This window comes from Pteronotus mesoamericanus, unplaced genomic scaffold (genome assembly GCF_021234165.1).
Source record: "Pteronotus mesoamericanus isolate MK-2021 breed Mesoamerican mustached bat unplaced genomic scaffold, CSHL_Meso_final contig_29, whole genome shotgun sequence".
NCBI lineage: Eukaryota > Metazoa > Chordata > Mammalia > Chiroptera > Mormoopidae > Pteronotus > Pteronotus mesoamericanus.
In genome coordinates this window covers 2607655-2614298 of record NW_026555123.1, presented here as the reverse complement: position 1 = coordinate 2614298, position 6644 = coordinate 2607655, and positions in this window count along the sequence as shown.

The following is a 6644-nucleotide window of genomic DNA, read 5'->3' as shown; positions in this document are numbered from 1 at the left end:
ATGATCACCGTATCTCAACTAAGGAAATGAGAGGCACGGCCTTTTACATTATTACTTGAATAGGACACCAAGAACAGACCTTTTAAATACTTTTAGCAGATGAACTTTTTTCTCCAAATGAAAAGTAACGTAGAATTACAATACATGAAACGGAAATTTATTTGCATGCAATGTTTTACGTTTAATATACAGTATTTACTCTCAAGTCAGTCGGTTATAATACAAATGTTATTTTTCAACACAAAAATTGGTCCGTAGAGGTTGTAAGAGCGAGCATCGTGTATCAGCCTTAACATCCAAATCAGTTCCGCATTTGATTTTGGGTTGCATGATGCAAAAACAATTCTGCATTGCATAGAACACCTGCAGATAACACTTTTTGAGCAGCACATCCTGCAATTTTGTGACGCTCTTCAATTTAACTCATCTGGGGGACTGAAGGAGAGGTAGCAGAAAATTCTTTCAAGGTCGAATCACTAACATTATCCAGCATTTGCTCTCAATCCTTAATTGTTAAACATTCACATTGGAATTGGTTGATGAACCATTCCTCATCCATTTTAAAATTATCATTCTTTGGAAAATAATTTTCAAATGCATCTTTTCGCCATACTGCGGTCAACAATGCCAGTCTGTAAAATTAGCCCAATCACTCTATCTCTGCCGAAGTTTCAGATCAGTCGAGGTATTTTGTTTGCATTGCCAATCAAAACGTTGAAGCTCCATCTTCATCGCTGACCTTCTGTCTTCAGTCTTCCGCAGGTCCAGCGACACTGAAACATGATGAATGGAGCTCCCCTGCCTCCCTCCAGACGTTGGCGAGCTCTGCTTGACGGGGAGGCCATGCTGTGCCTGAGCACATGGAAGCTGATGACATCTCTTTACTAGGAAACAGACGTATTTCCTGTCTCCTTTCAAACGGTCCTACTCACATTTTGCCATGGGATGGTCAAATAAACTCCTTTTTTAAAAAAATGGAAGTTTTAAAACTCATTGCTCTCTTACTTCAAGTAGCTCTAAAAATATATGGAATGGAAAGATCAAACCGTAATAGAATGTATCGTTTCATGACACGTGTATCACTGTTATGAAAGATGATGCATCTTAAGAACAATTACCAAATGTGAATATATTTTTCTGCAACAGCTTTTTAAAAACCACTGTTCCTAGCAAGAGGTTTGTCAGTTTTGTTAATCTTTTCATAGAACCAGTGCTTTGTTGCATTAATTTTTCATATCGTCTTTTTCTTCTCTATTTCATTTAATTCTGCTGTCATTTTTACTATTTTCTTCCTCCTGCTGATTTTGGGCTGCATTTGTCCTTCTTTTTCAGTGCGTTAAGATGATTTCACTCACTGTGTGGGGTATCCAACTGAAACCCAGAGACAACAGCTGGGTGGTGACCAGAGGGAAGGGCGAGGCACTCAAGGGAAATGGAGGTCAGATCTACGGAGACAGAAGGAGACTTGACTTTGGGTGGTGCACACAATGCGACCTACGGATGACGTAGCACAGAACTGTACACTTGGAACCTATACAGTCTTATTAACCAATGTCACCCCAATACATTTAATTTAAAAAAAGAAAAAAAACCACGATTCCTACATTCTTTGGCATGGTTCTCAGTCATTACAGCCATCACTACATGACAACTAATTTAATAATGTGACAAAAACTTTAAGTACTTTCTTTTATATTATGCCCTTCTCCAATGTTTTACAAGTGAAACATTTTCTTTATACTGGCCCGTGTAATAAATTATATCATAATTAAGGGAAAATCTGCAACATCCTTCTTCTTACCTAGTTATATTGTTAAGATTTTATATGACAAAGGGCTTTAATAATATCTTGGATGTGTGCTCTTGGGTTTTAGACAGGGTATTGGCCCATTTGCTATTGCCATCACAGACAACAACGTCCATCCCTCGGACACCCGGCCCGTGCCAGGGCTGCGCGTCGTACTGGAGACAGAACAGGGAGCAACAGAGAACAGCCTAGGCTCACACTGTGATGATTTCAGTTGAAATCAAACGTATGTATCTTTTCTGAACCTCCACCATAGATTGTTGAACAGGGATTTTTAGACCTTTCTTGTAATGCACAGCTATTTCTCCAAAGAAAATTGGTGATGCCGATATGCAAATTAGATCATCTAATCTATATCCCTTCTCCAATACCATTCTAAAATCCTCTGGGAAACTGTGGAACGCAATTCAAAAACCCCTGCTTTGAATATGTCACCTTACCTACACTTGATCTGGACTCTCTCATCTATTTTAGAAACAAATATATCAACATTCCTCATACATCATAGATAATTTTTATTGTGTTGCTTAATTATCTGTCATGGAGTGCTTTTTCTTTGCAAAACGTTTGCAGTTTGAGCCACTAGTAAAATCGACATATTCATTTAATGTATTACGTATAAATACTCATTTCATAGAATATCTATTTCTGTTGGAAAGTTACATATAACATCACTTTCGTTTTCTGACAGCATAAGTTCAGTAACCAGCATATTGTTCTTACATAGCAGTTCTTCAATTATAACTTTTTAATATTTCCTAATTAAGTCAAGTAATTTAAAATGAAATTTAGAACTATTAACTAATATATGTTAGGTGATAAGTAGGTGTTAATGTCAGATGATATTGAAATAGATTATCAATGCTTTTATATATTGCTCATATATATTGATCATTTATAGATAAACTCCTGAAAGATATATTTTATTAAGAATTCTAAGTATGGTTCAATCTCTGATCTGGGCGCATACAGAAGGCAACCAATCAATTCTCCTCTCACATCTGTCTCCTACTCTCTCTCTTTTTCTAAAAAGCAATGAAAAAATGTCCTCAGGTGAAGATAAAAAAGAGAGAGAGAATTTTGTCAGAAATTGTACATTTATAATCATTGTTAGAACATTGAACAGTAAATAATAAAACACATTTATTATTCACTAACATACAAGTTCTGTCCAGAAAAAAGTCCAGCCATTATTGTTCATATAACAGGAATGGTTTGTATTACATCGATCAATGTAACCTGGCAGACAAGGAGAGTGGCCTGGAATGATTATGGATGAACAATGACGACTTCACTGTACTAGTCAGTGGGGGCAGTAGGTGCCATTGAGCGAGCATGTGTACTGTGTGGCCATTGCATTCAAAACGACTGAGCAAGCAGAATAACAAATCTCCATCAAATTTTGCATTAAGCCTGAATGTTCCTCCTCAGGAACTATTCAGATGATTCAAAAGGTCACTGCTAAGGGCAACTGGTGATTGGCAGCTTCATCAGAACAATGTATCACGTCTCATGCAGAGGTTTTTGGCAAAATATCAAATCACCCAGGTGACTCAGTCTCCCTACAGCCCAGATTTGGTGCCCTGAGACTTCTGGTTTCCCAAAACTAAAATCACCTTTGAAAGGGAAGAGATTTCAGACTGTCGATGAGATTCAGGAAAATTCAATGGGGCAGCTGATGGTGACTGGGAGAAGTGTGTGAGGTCCCAAGGTGCCTACTTTGAAGGGGCCTAAGACATCATTGTCCTACGTACAATGTTTCTTATGTCTTGCGTCTTCTTCAATAAATGTCTTTATTTTTCATAGGGACTTGAAACATGCCTGGATACTTTCTGGACAGACTTCATATAACAAGAAAAATAGTCAACATTTGTACCAGATAACTGCTGGGTATGATATTGCTATAAGGCTATAGTAGTCACAATGCATACTGTGAAAGATTAAGAAGGAAATAAAAGCAGATAAGTCAGTGCTATTAGCATAAAACAAGCTGTGTGCAGCCTCATTTTTCAAGGGTAGAGCAGAGACAAAGGTGTGTTTAGTTCCATGTTAATATTTTCCTTTTTCTCGGTACAAGTAATTAGAGGTTTTTCTTAAACATGAAAGTGGTTTCTTCCTCCACGTCAAAATGTTGTTGAGAGAAGAGAAGTCATATTAGTTTGAGTGATAAGACAAAGCGATAATAGAGATGATTAAATGATGGCACTTGTGGAGACTTGACTGCACCGTTATGCTGCGTGATTTAACATGTGCTTAACACAGTGATCAGGTAAATACACAAATGTGAACTCATCCAAAAACAAAAGTGCTCTAACATATTGTTTGGCTGATCCTAAAAGAACAACAGGTTTCTTTCCAGGGTTGTTCATTATGGGTTTGTTCTGAAGGGGAGAGGTAGCCAGACCTGTCGGGGGCTGGCTTGGTCTCTTTGTGTGGTATTTATAGCCTGGTCTGGTTAATGTCAATCTGCACTTTATTGGTATTCTCTTAAATCCTGAAATTTTACCCAGACTTTTTCCTATAAGCCAAATCTTCTCGTAGAAAACTCTATGTATATTTGCGGCAATATAAAAGTTCCCTGCTTTTTCCTCACATTGTTTTCCTATTTGCCCCTTTATTGTGATGCTTAGTGTAAATTTCACCTAAGATCTCAAGTTCAACTTGAGCATTTGCTGCTTATATACGTGCTTGCTTCCCCCTCCCTTTAGAAACCAAAATAAACAAAAATCCTTTTTCAGAGTCACAAAGACTGCCTCTTTCTGATAGCCATGCTTAGTGATGGATGTGGAAAGACCAATCAATCAGCCGCCAGGGCGCGGGAGCTGGCGAGCGCCAGCTTCCATGGTGAAGAAAGCCGTCCACTGTCCGTCGGGATGGACGCGAGCAAATAACGCCTAACGTCCGACATGAAAATAAGGTCATATTTTGTTTACCTAGGCCTCTTTATTTAATAAAAAACAAACCTTTGACTTTTCGTTTTAAGAATAACTACCTGGTATCCAGTTAATACCTCATAGGCTCCTTAACTGTTACTCCATAGCACTTTATCTTTCTTGCCTGGTGTTAGTTTGGAAATAAATGCCAAGGAAGTAAACCAGAGATTGCCTGCACCTCAGTATATATGTTAGCAGGAGAAAACAGCACAAATAAGCAATCTGACATAGAAACATAAGGTCCTCTATTCTACAGATGTCCTTTATTTAACATCAATAGCATAGAGATATCCTTTTCTCAAAAAGCACAAGGGGTACAGAGGTATTTTTTAGGAATACAGTAAGTAGAGACTGAAGGTGGTCTCTCCCAGTAGCACTGCTTCAGCCACCAAAATGGGCCTGCATGGAAGGCAGCACAGTTCTGTGGAGCGGATTACTCTCTGTGACCAAAACAATACAAAATATTTGTTTTTTGAAGATGCTGAGCAAAGGATGGATGGAGACTGAGAAAAAAGTTAATTTAAAACTGTATCTTTATTGAATTCGCTATGATAACAAATGATGATAAGGTCCTTAAACATGTTTCTATTTTAACTCTTTAGCATCCAAGAACTGTAATAACATTTTAAAAAGCAACACCAAGTAAATACTTCATATTGTGAGTATAAATATAACAAAGAATTTGTTTTGGTAACATGTCACATCCAATATTCCTTGATATCTTTTTTCCTAAGTGTTAAGTTCAATAATCTGTTAATTCTTAGATTTTGTGGCTGAGTTTTGATGGCTACCTTTAATTGCTATTTGCATTTCTACTAATGAAACAAATTATCATTTTCTAATTTTGAATGGCTATATTTTACACTTTATATCATTTAATTTTTAAGTCATAAATTATACAATGTCAATGCATTAACTAAAGGAGTTACCAATAAATTTGTAGCTTTTGGGGGTTTTAGGAGAATGGACATACTTTTATTTCAAGATTTCTCATTCTTATTCATGCATTTAATAATATAAAGAATTTTAATGTAAATATCTCCTTGACACATATATATTTATATATATATATAAAATATATATGTATTTCTCCCCACTGATTAATTTTAACACAGAACCCTGCCTGCATCTTCTTGTGTGAATCAGAGGTACAAATGCAGTATTTGCCTAGCCTTTCCCACTTAGTTGTTAATACGTTTCATAACTTCCTCTCCTCTGATTGAACCAGTTCTGTGATCCAGACTTTATTTCTGATCCCCAATACTTTTTATGCAAAACCCAGGTTGCTCTTTTTTTTTCCAAATGTGATAATTATAGGTGTGGTAAAAATATTTAAACTGGCACTTAATCTTTAATTATTTTATACCATGTCTATTACATCTATTACATTTACTCCCATATTAACCAGATAGTAAATTATTACTTGTTTGAAGATCTCTTTTTCATACTCTAGGTATCTAATATCTTCATCTATAGACCAACTCTTAGGTCATCTATCACCCAATACACAACCTGCTAAGCATCGGAAATGTACACTATTTACTTTATAAAATCAATCATTTTCCAAAGACATTACAAGTTCTTAGCAATAAACTCCCCTATTGCAATGAGTCATAACCTGCTTAATTTTTAAAACCACTTTTCAGAAACTTGTAAATTGAACCATATCCTCAATTGAATTTAAATGTAAAAAAAAGCCTAGAAGAAAATTCGAGGGAACAAAAAGAAGTCAAGGAATTGTTCCCGTTTTATGAACCTCAGGGTCATTACAGGTAGCCCTAAGCTCCAAACAATGCATGAATAAACTATAATTTTAATATGTCTGTATCAGATTCAAAGGACTATAAGTCCTCTCATGATTAGTAAAATTAAATTTTATTGACGGTAGGACGCACTCTTAAGTA